This window comes from Heterodontus francisci, chromosome 1, assembly GCF_036365525.1.
Source record: "Heterodontus francisci isolate sHetFra1 chromosome 1, sHetFra1.hap1, whole genome shotgun sequence".
NCBI lineage: Eukaryota > Metazoa > Chordata > Chondrichthyes > Heterodontiformes > Heterodontidae > Heterodontus > Heterodontus francisci.
Window position 1 is genome coordinate 189710865 of NC_090371.1, and position 15089 is coordinate 189725953.

Genomic DNA, 15089 nt, shown 5'->3' on the forward strand with positions numbered 1-15089 from the left:
ATCTCTTGCCCAAAACTTTAAATCTGTATTCCCTCGTCCTTGTACATGTTCAAGGACTCTGGAGAGGAAAGAGAGATTGGAGATGGGGCAGTCGTTTTCAAAGGCAGTAGGGTCAAGGGTTGGTCTTTTGAGGAGAGGGGTGATGACAGCATATTTAAAAGGAGAGAGAGACAGCACCTGAAGGGAGAGAACCATTAACAATATCAGTTGCATGAGGACTAGGAAGGGGAGTTGGGTGGTCGGCATTTTACTGGGAATAGGGTCAAGGGAGCAGGAGGTGCGTCTCATGCATAAGATGAGCTCGCAGAGGGCACAAAGGGAGAGAGGAAAAAAGCTAGAGAAAGATGAGAGTTCAGGGCAGGGGCATCCTTTAATGGAAATTTGGTCCAGTGGGCTCGTGGAAGGGAGGCAAGTGGCAGAGGCAGCTGATCAGATGGTCTTGATCTTAGTTACAAAGAAGTTCATGAGCTCTTCGCACTTATTGTTGGAGGTGAGGAGGCAGGGAAGAGCAGTTTATGATGATGATTTGCAGTGAAGAAAAGAAGCCAGGGGTTATCTTTGCATTCCAAGTTGATCCTGGCAGACGACAGCAGGACCTGATAGTGCTTTATGCCATCCAGCCAGTTCTGTCAATGAATAGCTAAACCAGTTATCGTCATATCCTTTCAAGTCTGTGCCTGTGGACTTCAGGGAGCGAAAATGAGGGCTATGCCAGAGAAATGGCCAGGGTGAGAGAGAGTAATGGTTTTATTGGGGACTAGGGCGTCAAAGGTGGAGGTGAGGTTGAGCAAAACAGTATCTGCAGAAATATGGTGAACGGAGGGCCAAAGGCTCGACAGTTGGGATTTTGAAAGTGCAGTTGTGGCGAATACAGAAGGTTGGTGTGTGAAAGGAGGACGTGACTGCAGAGTGATACTAATGATTAAAAATAACATTTATATATATCTATATATGATTGATTGAGAGAGCTGACATCTATAAACTCATCTTGGAGTTCAGAGATGAGTTAACTGCTAAGTGAGATGATTTTTGTGTAATCATGCTAATCTACCTAGTATTTTCTATTCATTTCATAGAACAATTTTTACTTAATTTTTAAACTGTCATATGGATTTTCAAAACGGTAGGATATAATAAATGCAGTCTAAGTATTCTTGCTAGACACTCCAAAAATATCCAAAAACGTCATTGCCAATTTGTAATCTGTTACTGCTGAGGAATGCTTAATTATCCACCCAGCCCTATGTATTACTTGTCAATTGAAACATGTCTTGACTGATTAATACTTAGTATATACTCCAGCTCTGGGCACATCCAACTGTCTATGTGTACGTGAGATATGTTTTTGCTTTGCAGCAGAGTAACATTTGTTTTCTCACGAACGTTTGTTAATGTGATTCTACTTGTGGCAGCTGCAGATTTGCATCTCACATAAATTTGAAGCCTCAGTATTAGTAGGTTAAGACAGACACCTCTCACCATCTAGTGACAGAGCTAACAGCACAAACACATATCCTCACCAACAGTATTACCAGAAAACATTGCATTCTGTCTTCCCCATCCCCATAGCTGGCAGAATAATTGACCTACATCCTCAAACCTGGTCTTGAGAATGGCAGAGAATTGCTGTCTTTCAAAACCACCAAATTTAAGGATATTTCCGGTGACAAATGAGCCAGCTGCTGATGACAACTCCGGATTCCGAACCAATCAACTGTTTATTCTAACAGACGAGCAGCTGATTTGCCAAATTTAAGCCATTGTATAATGTCACAAGCATTTGCTGGTGCAGCAACAATCATGTTGCCGTAGAACCAGCAGATGGTTACTCTACACCAGAAAAGGGTTCAAATCTACCAGCAAGTAATCAGTCATCTGTTGGCAATATTCATTAGGAGAAACAACAAAGCCAGAGTTAGACTTTGGACTCTTTCTGAGCTTTTTGTGTGACTCTAGGTAAGAGAAGCTGTTAAAAATAGAATGAAATTTTCTCCCCCAATCATAGACAATAATCAAAGAAAACGTTTTGATTGTTGCTCTTACATTTTTATGTGTGAACATATATACCTTTTTATGATTGCCTTTTTGTTCTCCTTTGGCAATCTTTAATTTATGGGTAATTTTTGCTTCAAATAAATTCACCTAAAAATTACTTAACAATAGGCGCAGTATTAAAAGGCTTATCTTTATCATCCAATATAACAAATAAACAAACAGTTATATTGCCTCCCAATACGAGGGCATCTTGTCCATGAATTATTTACTGTTCTTGCTAGCTCAATGCTAGAGCACTAGTAATGAAGCATCGATATATAAGCTAATACAGTGAGATGGGTGGCCCAGCCTCTTCTATTCATACACTCCTAGACTTCTCTGGAGAAAATGGTGCAATAATCAATGTGCACATTAGTGCTCAGGATACATATGTGTTGGTGTTATTACAGTGCAAGGCCCAACTTCTGACCTTAGCATCACGGGACTCCTACAAATCAATCTATTCTATTACAAATGATATATTGAACAAGGACAGCATATTGTCTCCAGACCCCATGAAGTCTCATGGCATCAGATTGAACAGGGCCAAGGAAGCTTCTTGCTGATTACATAGGAACAGGATTAGGCCACTTAGCCCCTTGAGTCTGTTCCTCTATTCAATGAGATCATGGCTGATCTGCGACCTAACTCCATATGCCCACTTTTGCCCCATATCCCTGAATATAGGAACATAGGAACATTTAAATTCCCCAACTGCTATGGTGGGATTTGAGCTAGTCATACCTCGAGGCAAGCTGTTCCAGTTCAGCTAAAACACTAGACAAAGTGGAATATTGTCCAGGTATGCTCTTTCAACACAAAGCAGGACAAATTCAATCTGGCCAATTACCACATCAACCTACTCTGTCATAAGCAAAGTATTGGAAGGTGTTAGTGACACTGATATCAAGCAAGACTTACTTGCCATTAACCTGCTCACTGATGCTCAGTCTGGGTTCCACCAGGACCACTCAGCCTCAAGCATATTGCAGCCTTGCTGCAAACACTGACACAAAAGCTGAATTCCAAAGTCGGAGTGAGAATGACTGACCTTGACATCAAAGCAGCATTTGACAGAGTGTGACATCAAGGAGACCTAGTAAAATTATAGTCAATGGGGTTCAGGAGAAAAGGTCTCTACTGGCTGGAGTCATAACTAGCACAAAGGAAGATGGTTATGGTTGTTTGAGGCCAATAATCTCAGACCCAGGACATAACAGCTGGAATTCCTCGGAGCTGTGTCCTAGGCCTAACCACCTTCAGCTGCTTCATCAATGGCCTTGCCTCCATCATATCAGAAGTGAGGATGTTTGCTGATGATTGCACAATGTTTGATTACATTTGTAATTCCTCAGATAATGAAGCAGTGCAAGCCCACATGCAGCTAACCCCGGACAACATTCAGGCATGGGCTGATAAGTGGCAAGTAACATTCGTGGCACACAAGTGTCAGGCAACAGCCACCACCAACAAAAGATAGTTTAAACAAATCCCTATGACATTCGATGGCTTTACCATCATCGAATCCCTCACCATCAATATCCTGGCGGTCACCATTGATCACAAACTTAACTGGACCAGCACATAAATACTGTGGCTACAAGATCAGGCCAGAGGCTGGCTATTGTGCGGTGACTGACTTACCTCCTGACTCCTCAAACCCTTTCCACAATCTACAACACTCAAGTCAGGAGTATGATGGAATACTCTCAACTTGCCCAGATGAGTTCAGCTCCACCAACACTAAAGAAGCTCGACACTATCCAGGGCAAAGTAGCCCACATAATAGACACCCCATTCATCAGCTTAAACACTCACTCCCTCCACCACTAGCGCAATGTGAATGCAGTGTGTACCATCTACAAGATACACTACAGCAGCTCACCAAGGCTTCCTCGACGACACCTTCCAAACCCTCAACTTCTATCAACTAAAAGAACAAGGGCAGCATGACATAGGAACACCACCAACTCCAAATCATACACCATCCTGTCTTTGAAATATATCGTCACCCTTTCATCATTGATGGGTCAAAATCCTACAACTCCCTAATTAACAGCCCTGTAAGAATACTTTTACCACACAGACAGCAGTGATTCAAGGCAGCAGCTCGCTGCCACCTTCTCTAGAGAAATTAGGGATGGGCAATAAAAGCTGGCCTTGCCAGCGACATCCACGTTCTGTGAATGAATAAATAAAATTAAATGTGCGATGGTATAGTATGTTAGAACACAAAATTCAAGGATCGCTAAGAGAAAAGAGAGGAATTTATTCCCTCTCACATATATAAACCATAGAATTTAGGAACATAAGAATGTATGTAAAAGCATATACGGGAATTCTTCCTGCATCTTGTAGCTGACAACCCATTTCCTCTGTGCCAGACTCAGAAATGGCTACTGGCATAAAACAATGTATTTAAATCTTTGCATGGTGATGTCAGGATCTTTAATAATGCTTTGTGCAATTCTCTCCATAGCGCCCATTCCTATCTCTGTAACCTCCTCCGGCCCTATAACTCTCCGAGAACTCTGTATTCTCTCATTCTGGCCTTGTGCAAACCCAATTTCCTTCATCCCACTGTGCCTTGAACTATCTAAGACTAAAGCTCTGAAATTCCCTCCCTACACTTCTCCACCCTTCAAACTAAAGCCAAATACTGCAGATACTAGAAATCTGAAATAAAAACAAAAATGCCAGCAACACTCAGCAGGTCTGACAGTATCTGTAGAGAGAGAGAGAAAGAGAGAGAAACAGAGTTAACTGGCAGGGTTTTACCACGGGCTTTGGGACCCCGACATTGGGAGCAAATGGGGGTCCCGACCCTGCAGCTGCTGGCTGTGGGGCCAGCGCAGCAATTTTCCTGGAGGCAGCTTCCTAATTGGCCACCTCCAGGCTTGCAGTCCAATTAAGGATGGCAAGCAGGATTTAGATGCCACTGGCCCAGAGAACCGCCAGCTCTGAAGCCTCAGCAGCTCTACTGGGAGAGTTGGGCACTGCTGAGACAGGTCAGGATCAATAAGCAGCCGTGGATAGATAAGTTAAAAATTAAAAACCAGAGCAGCCAGGCAGCCCAATGGGGCTGTGGTGGTGATCTTTCCTACCCGGAGCACCCTCTTTGGGACATCGAGCCTCCAGCTCCAATGGTCTCCTGTACAGCCACAGGGAGGCTGCCTTCATGAAGCTGGCGGACTCCCCATGCAGCTAGGGGGCCACTCTGCCGCTGGCCTTTGAAAATCACCTTACTAGGGCCTGCAATTATTAAAATTGGCTGCATGCCTCTGTGTAGCCAATCTGCTTCACACCCGCTGCTGGGAAACTAACCCGCCAGACGGACTGTCGTGGCACACCCATCCCTTTCCTAAGGCACTTTTCCATAAAAGTGTAGGAGATGCAACACCTGTCCTTTTACCTCAACCATTCAAGGCCCCAAACACTCCTTCCAGGTAAAATAGTGATTTACTTGTACTTCTTTCAATTTAGTATACTGTACTCGCTGCTCATGATGTGGTCTGTTCTACACTGGGGAGACCAAACGCAGACAGGGTTACCATTTTGTGAACACTTTTTTCAGTTCAGTCCTCAAGCGTGACCCCGAGCTTCCCGTTGCCTGTCATTTTAATTCTCCACCTTGCTCCAATTCTGACCTTTCTAACCTTGGCCTGCTGAAGTGTTCCAATGAAGCTCAACGCAAGCTCGGGGAACAACACTTCATCCTTCAACTGAGCACTTTACAACCCTCTGAACTCAACACTGAGTTCAACAATTTTACATTGTAACCTCTGCCCACATTTAAAATGTACTTACACTGGTATAGACAAGCCCTGATGTTTTTCTGGTGAGTTTATTGTGTGTTTACACTTCAAATAAGAACAGTAACTTTGCACCGATCCATGTATTGCAATAACATGCCTTATGACTAGTTGGAATTCAGCCAGCCCATTAGGATGAAAGTCTCTTCTAAGTGTAAATTCAGTTTCCTATTCCCCAGGAATCTATGCCACAGAACAGTTCAGAATGTTAATATCTTACTCAGAAAAGCCAGAAGGATGCATAGATACTCTTCCTAAAGTTAGACAATAGCATATTTTGCAGCCGAGTTTATTCTGCATCCAATTCATGCGGCACCTAACCAGTAACTGGTTGATGGGAAAGTATGTTCCATTACCCAATGTTGACAATCCTCACATTCCAGAACACAATATTAAAAGAAAATGCTGTTGCCATAAACAACAGATTAATGGAAAAAAGATGATTTTAACATCTTTTATCGAGGGTGTCCAAAGTACATCAACGGGCTATTTGCAACCCGTGACTGCTGTAAATCCAGCCCTTAAAGTTCAGACAACTTAGTTTGAATTGTACTCTGTTTATCCTGTTTGAATTTTGTGGGTCTGGACATTTTGAAAGGGCTAATTTGGTGCTGTTGCGTCATTGATATAGTCCTAAATCGGAACATGAGGATTGCTGGTATCTTCAGCTCAAGATATATGCATTGTTACGACCAAGTGAGAAAGAGGTCCAGGGTTCCCTTTCAGCCTTCACCTGGTCTTACCATAACAGGGTTTAATTTTTAAAACACTGTGTTTTTAGCTCCCCCTTGGTGAATCCTTGTTCACCGCTTTCCAATTACAAGACAAAGAAACCAGCACAAACAAGTTTTCTTAGGTTTAAAGAAAAAAAGTTTCAATTTATTAAACTTAAACTCTAATTCGGTTGACGCCTACGGATACATGACACGCCCACGCTAGCATGCATTGGCGATACACACATGCAAATAGAGACAGAAAAGAGCAGAAGAAAAATAAAGTGGATAGGTTTGAGGCATATCTGATGAGTTTTTGTTACGGTTCTTCGAGCTCACTGTAGACTCCTTGATTGTAGGTAGTTCTTGCTTTTCATTGGGGCCCAGTATTCCTCTTAAACCTTGTTTGCTGTAGGAGACGTTTCTCTCTTGGGGTTCATGTGTCTTCAGTGGATTCAGAGGCTTGTGAGAAAGAGATGGGAGCCGACAGGAGAGATCTTGAGTCCATTAACTCTCTAAGGTCAAACTGTTTGTACAACTCAGAAAAACCCATGTTGCCAAGCAGGTTAGTCATGTGACTAACTGGTCTGACCACATCTTGGATTGTATCACCTGAACAGTCTCTGGAATGCTCCTCTTACATGCAATACCTGGTGATCAAGGTCCACTGTGGGTTGAATGTGTCAGGGAATGGTCCTTTGTCCTTCCAAGCACTCTGTCTGTTAATATGCAAATGTCTTTTCCAGCCACGGCTGATCTGTTTAACAAGTCCTTTCTTCACTCCAGTAACAGTTTAAAATCAATGTTTATGACAAAATTGGCAGGTGGGGCCTAGCATGACGGCATATTAAGTGGAATACTCATTTAAACTTTTCTGTGACTCACAGGGTGAATTGTATGCTCTCCCCCACAGCAGGTTTGGAGTGGGGGAGAGCATATAATCAGCTGGGATGGTGACATGTTTGTTACGATGTTTCCTGACTGCTATTTTAATGGAACTTGAAAAGGTTAATGTCCATCTAAATATAGCAGACAGAAGTCTGCAGATACAACCAGTTACATAACTCAATCCGTGCATGTACTGTAACCTTTACAGGAAAAAAGTGACACTATTGTAAATATAAGAACTTAAAAATGTGCATACAATATATATACAGTGAAATATCACAAAAGTGGACTATTTTAAAATTCATTCTCAAGAAATGAGCATCGCGAGCAAGGGCAGCATTTATTGCCCATTCAGTGTTGACCTTGAAAAGATCGTGGTGGATCAAAGGTGGTGGTAGTTTTGTACACTTTGGTGCAGAAGATCTATTATGTACATGATCATTAATGTAAAATAAATGCTCTACATTTTGGTTTCTCCGGCTTTCATGTCCTAATTATGGATATTTATGTGCACTAAGTTTTAATACAAAACTCTGGTCAGAATTTAAATTTATTAAATTTGAAATGAAGCTGTGCCATTATGATACATTTACGTATAACTTGAGTGAGGATACAAACTCGAATATAATGGCCTCTCATTTGCATAATTTATTTAGCTGTTGACTCGGCCTACTTTTCCACTGTACCAAACTCTTTCAGTCAATGCTCGGAAAACAATTTGTTACAGGAGTATTCTCAATTTCTATGTCTGTGACTCATTAGTACTTTAAAAGTACTTGAAAATTGGCAGGCCAAGGAAAGAATCCTAGAAAGTACATATTTCTTTCAGCAGCACTTAAGAGCGATATGCCAGCTCTGAAGCAATTCCAATTTTTAAGTAGGACTTTTATCATCCAAAAACACTTGATTAAAGTAACATGCAAATGGCAAAGTCTACCAAGACTGTGTTGCACAGAAGTGAAACAATGGTGGTGCTGAGCCACCTTCTGAACCACTGCAGTCTGGGTGGTGTAGGTATACCCACAGTGCCTTTTTCTGTAGTGGTTTGATACAAATGAGTTGCTGTGGGTCTGGAGTTACAGGTAGGCCAGATCAGGTAAGGATGGCAGACTTCCTCCCCTGATGGGCATTAGATTGGTTTTTATGACAATCCAGTAGTTTCATAATCATAACTAATGAGACGAGCATTTTATTCCAGATTTATTAATTAGTTGAATTTAAATTTTCCCCAACTGTTGTGGTGAGATTTGAACTCCTTTCCAGAGCATTAGTTCAGACTTCTAGATTGCTAGTCCAGTAACATTACCACTATGCTACCATATTGCATCACTGAATTCTGTTATAGATGATATCTTAAACATTCCAAAGTGTTAAGCCCCACTTGTGATATAGGACAAATAATTAAGCTACTAACAACATCCTGGGGGCTACCATTGACCAAAAACTTAACTGGACCAGTCACATAAATACTGTGGCTACAAGAGCAAGTCAAAGACTGGGAATTCTGAGGCGAATAACTCACCTCCTGACTCCTCAAAGCCTGGTCACCATCTACAAAGCACAAGTCAGGAGTGTGATGGAATACTCTCACTTACCTGGATGAGTGCAGCTCCAACACTCAAGAAGCTCGACACCATCCAGGACAAAGCAGCCTGCTTGAATGGCATACCATCCACCAACTTAAACATTCACTCCCTCCACCACTGATGCACAGTGCAACTCACCAAGGCTCCTTCGACAGCACCTTCCAAATCAGCAACCTCTACCACCTAGAAGGACAAGGGCAGCAGAGACACGGGTACACTACCACCTGCAAATTCCCCTCCAAGCCACACACTATCCTGACTCGGAAGTAGATTGCCATTTCTTTACTGTCGCCAGATCAAAATCCTGGAACTCCCTCCCCAACAGCACTGTGGGAGTACCCGGACCAGATGGACTGCAGCAGTTCAATAAGACGCCTCACCACAACCTTCTCAAGGGCAATTTGGGATGGGCAACAAATGCTGGCTGTGGACCGCAATGCCCATATCCTGTGAAATAAAACAATTGTTCCATTTTTTTTTAAATCAACTAAGAGATCAATTTTCAAATGCCAGTCACTTGTTTATCATCTGAGAATAGGTGACCGGGAGAGAAAAATCAAATGGACATGTCAAACATTCGTTTTGATACCCTATTATCAGGGAGTAAATCAGACAGTCAATTCCTGACCATGCAAAGTTAAATGCAGAAATCAGGAAGTTGCTGAACAAGATGCCCTGGTTCTCCAGAAGCTTCAGTCTAACAGGATCTTGCCAACAGACTCTGCAATCACAAGTATGCAATGGTGTGAATTTATTGTACTTACTGACTAGATACGCATCAAACACACAAGCAAATGGACAGCTGGGTGGAGCACTACCTCGAACTGTACTCCAGGGAAAATGTTCTCACTGAGACCGCCCTCAAGGCAGCCCAGTCTCTGCCAATCATGGATGAGCTGGAGGAACAGCCAACAAAATCGGAACTCAGTGATGTTATTGATTCTCTAGCCAGTGGAAAAGCCCCTGGAAAAGATGGCGTTACCCCTGAAATAATCAAGAGTGCTAAACCTGCTATACTCTCAGCACTCCATGAACTGCTTTGCCTGTGCTGGGATGAGGGAGCAGTACCACAGGACATGCACGATGCCAATATCATCACCCTCTATACAAGGTGACCGCGGTGACTGCAACAACTACCATGGAATCTCCCTGCTCAGCATAGTGGGGAAAGTCTTCACTCAAGTCGTTTTAAACAGACTCCAGAAGCTTGCTGAGCATGTATACCCAGAGGCACAGTGCGGCTTTCGAGCAGAGAGATCCGCCATTGACATGCTGTTCTCCCTTCGCCAGCTACAGGAGAAGTGCCACGAACAACAGATGCCCCTCTACGTTGCTTTCATTGATCTCACCAAAGCCTTTGACCTCGTCAGCAGACGTGGTCTCTTCAGACTACTAGAAAAGATCGGATGTCCACCAAAGCTACTAAGTATCATCACCTCATTCCACAACAAAATGAAAGGCACAATTCAGCATAGCAGTGCCTCATCAGATCCTTTCCTATCCTTAGTGGCGTGAAACAGGGCTGTGTTCTCGCACCTACACTGTTTGGGATCTTCTTCTCACTGCTGCCCTCTCATGCGTTCAAGTCTTCAGAAGAAGGAATTTTCCTCCACACAAGATCAGATGGCAGGTTGTTCAACCTTGCCCGTCTTAGAGTGAAGACCAAAGTTCGGAAAGTCCTCATCAGGGAACTCCTCTTTGCTGACGATATTGCATTAACATCCCACACAGAAGAGTGTCTGCAGAGACTCATCAACAGGATTGTGGCTGCCTGCAACAAATTTGGCCTAACCATCAGCCTCAAGAAAACGAATATCATGGGACAGGACGTCAGAAATGCTCCATCCATCAATATCAGTGACCACACTCTGGAAGTGGTTCAAGAGTTCACCTACCTAGGCTCAACTATCACCAGTAACCTGTCTCGAGATGCAGAAATCAATAAGCGCATGGGAAAGGCGTCCACTGCTATGTCCAGACTGGCCAAGAGGATGTGGGAAAATGGCGCACTGATACTGAACACTAAAGTCCGAGTGTTTCAAACCTGTGTCCTCAGTACCTTGCTCTATGGCAGTGAGGCCTGGATAACGTATGTCAGCCAAGAGTGACGTCTCAACTCATTCCGTCTTCGCTGCCTCCGGAGAATCCTTGGCATCAGGTGGCAGGACCGTATCTCCAACACAGAAGTCCTTGAGGCGGCCAACATCCCCAGCAAATACACCCTACTGAGCCAGTGGCACTTGAGATGGCTTGGCCATGTGAGCCGCATGGAAGATGGCAGGTTCCCCAAGGACGCATTGTACAGCGAGCTCGTCACTGGTATCAAACTTATCGGCCGTCCATGTCTCCACTTTAAAGATGTCTGCAAACGCGACATGAAATCCTGTGACATTGACCACAAGTCATGGAAGTCAGCTGCCAGTGATCGCCAGAGCTGGCGGACAGCCATAAAGGCGGGGCTACAGAGTGGCGCATCGAAGAGACTTAGCAGTTGGCAGGAAAAAAGACAGAAGTGCAAGGAGAGAGCCAACTGTGTAACAGCCCCGACAACCAATTTTATCTGCAGCGCCAGTGGAAGAGTCTGTCACTTTGGAATTTGTCTTTATAGCCACTCCAGGTGCTGCTCCACAAACCACTGACCACCTCTAGGCACTTACCCATTGTCTCTTGAGAAAAGGAGGGCAAAGACAAGACCGACTAGATACCCACCAAACACACTAGAAAACGTCTGGATTTGTCCATTCAAGTGTACGGGAATTTTTAACAATGTGCTAAGTTTGAATTACTGCTAACAGCATGTGAGGATACAATTTGTCAGTTCTGATATACCAACATTTATTGTATGAGACCATTGAAGCACATAGAACATTATACCATGTACAAAGCAAGAGCTGATTAGAAATAATTCATTTTTCCCTGTGGTGAGTTTCTTTAGTGGTACATCATTTGCAAAGCTTCAAGGGGCTTCACCAGATTTGATGCATTGACAGGAAAGAACAGAGAAATATTTCATTGAAGTGCACTCATTTAGGAGAGTGTACATTAAGGATGGAATTCAAGACGAGAGAATCTTGTGAACTTTTATTAAAAATCACTAATTGGTTATAAACAATCACTTTCATAATTCAATTATAAAACTTTTTGGCACGAATAAGAATATAAACCACATCACCTGAATTTCATGGGAACGCACTTCAATTACCAGCTTGGTGATATTTTTGGAGTACGCTGCTCCAAAATTCAAGGCATGTAGAAATTATTTTATATCAGCCAGAAATGACTGGAAAATTGGAGATCGATACCCGAGTGACTTTTTTTTTCCAAAATGAAATTTTCACTGAGATAAAATTATGCAGATTTTTATCACTTTTTAAATTGGTAGAAACATAGAATAAAATAAATAAAATAGAATATGAATGGGGGATTTCAGTTACTAGGTTAGGTTGGCAAAGCTGGGTTGTTCTCCTTAGAACAAAGGAGATTGAGGGGAGATTTAATGTACAAGATCATGACAGGCTTAGATAAGTTAGACAAGGAAAATCTGTTCACATTAACTAATGGTACAAAGACTAAGGGACACTGATTGAAGGTTTTGGGCAAGAGTTGCGGGGGAATATGAGAAAGTACCTTTTTACGCAGCGAGTGGCGATGACCTGGAACTCGCTATCCACAAGGGTAGTAAAAGTGGAGATAATCAATAACTTCAAAAGGAATTTGGATTGCCACTTGAAGGAAATAAACTTGCAGGGCTGCAGTGATCGAGTGGGGAAATGGGACTGGATAGATCCATGAAGAACTACCATGGACTCAATGGGCTGAATGGCCTTCTTCTGTGCCATAAATAAATGACTCCAGAAAAGGACAATATGGATAAAGCAATAACTAGGGAATCCTTTGGCTAGTCCATTATAGATCTATTTCCTGAAGCACTCCTTTACAGAGTTGTAAATAATGCACAATGGCTTCAAACAAATCCCATTCAATCAAATCCCAACACAAATGGTGAGTAGTCAACCATGACATGTTCACCCATCTGCTTCAGCACCATACTTGTATATGCACAAATTCCTTGAAGATGATTGTCACAAATTTTGTTGCATAGTGATAAATTAGAACAGTATAGGGACAGAGCATACAAATCAAACACAAGGAAAATGGATAGGGAAACATCCAAGAAAAAACTACTAAGGATGTAAGAAAGTAATGAGGGCAATTTTCCACTTTTAGCCTGGTGATGATCTTGCAAAGCAGATTACCTGCCCATTATACAACTGTCTCATCATAGTCCATGAAATCAAAAGTTGAAAATTAGCCCCAATGAATCAAATATGAGCAAAGTGACACAATTCAAAAAAAAAAGGTGAAACAATCAAATTGCTTAAGGATTTTTTGAAAATCCTTTCATCCTCGAGTTCTCCACAGATCTGAATGCTTACTACTGGAAATAAAGTTTATAACATTATGAAGACATAAAAACAGAAAATGATACAACTTACCTATAAACGTAACAGTTGATAGAAAAAATATTACTGACATTGTTAACCTATGAGAAGTCAATGGCTATGTAAGACCTGAGTTCATGCAGTTTCCTACATACATCACTGCTGGTTGAAGAGATTTAACAACACTGCAATTTATAATTTCAGCACACACCTCTTCATACAACTTCTAGAATGTTTGAAGATTGACAACCTGACTAACCATTTACACAGTGTGCCAGGATTTGCAGTTTCTAAGTCCCACCTCTTCCCCCAATCAATTGCCTAGCAATACAGAATCACCAACAGGACTAATAATAAAAGAAGCAATTCATAGAACAGTTACTTTTTGTATAAAACAACAAAACAAGTTAAAGTATGGGCTGTTCAACATTTTGTGATTCTTTTTCTGCAAATAATTCTATTATTTTCAAGGGCTTGTTTATAGTATGTTATATATGTGACAAATGAAACTTTGCATCATGATGTTCAGCAATATTAAGTATTTACATTTTGTCACATATTCATGTTTATTTCAGAATTCAAAGCAAACATCAAAAACCAAATGATTAATAGGTTAGCAGCAGAAATTCCAAAAGGACTGTATCACTATCTAAATATGGAAGATAATTTTGAATAGAAGTACTAAACTTAATCATGATTAAAGAATATCTATTTACCAACAATAAATACTGTGCTACAGATGTTTGGTAAATTAGATTAATCCTGAGGTTTAATATAATTTTTGGTTTTTGCTATAAAAACTGCTTCCCCACATTACATGCAGAGGTTTAGTTTTGCAGTTATGATTTTGTTCATTTAGGTGTATTTCTACCTGCAGTGAATAGGAAAACAGTATTGAGTGAATTTCCACAGAGGGTTTTCCAGCCATAACTTTGGTGGACGTGCCATATAAACTTTGGAAAAACAATGCAAACGGTGCTTAAGCCATTTTTCCAGGGATTTTGAAGCACATTTGCTGATGTTATGCTGGTCAAGCTGGAGAACCCTCACGGAAGTGCATCCCTATAATCACAGAAGTTTGGATCCTTCTTAGGGTGGAGTTCTGGTGTAGTAGAGGCAAAAGTACAAGTCTTTGGGGTGGAATCCAAAACTGCCAGGTTCCAGATCCATTCATAAAACCATCACAAATTACAATTGAGCATGATAGGGGACCGAGATTTTACCAGCCCTTGGCTGGCATGCTAGGAGGCGAGGGGGCATGGTTAAAATGCCAGGGAGTTGGGTCAGGAAGGCTCCCACACCATCCGGTTGTCGAGGAAGTTTCCCAGCGGTGGGAACGGCAGAAGCTCAACCGCCCATCAAATGGAGGCGGGCAGCCAATTAAAGTCCCAATTGAGGGCCACCTTCGCAGGCTGCTGGCATTTTGCAGGTGCATGAAGGCGGCCTCCCTACAGCTGCTGGTGGTGGGGGGGGGGGCACTGGAGGCTCATGGCCCAAGGAGGGGGCCCCCAGCAGCAAATGCTGGCCCCATGGCCCAACACCACCGCTGAAGGGGTGGCTGCTTGATCGCGGGGCCTGCCAGAGACAAAAATTCGGACTCCCCTGTGAGGGTGC

At 42.4% G+C, this 15089-nt stretch overlaps 1 long non-coding RNA gene across 1 annotated transcript in view; it reads left to right on the top strand.

The window, feature by feature from the left end:
* Positions 1-709: 709 nt before the first annotated feature.
* The window catches only part of LOC137352571 (uncharacterized), an 87707-nt gene continuing 73327 nt past the window's right edge, over positions 710-15089 (top strand). The window contains exon 1 of the long non-coding RNA XR_010969739.1: positions 710-877. This is a non-coding gene — a long non-coding RNA (uncharacterized lncRNA). The remainder of the gene's footprint in view (positions 878-15089) is intronic.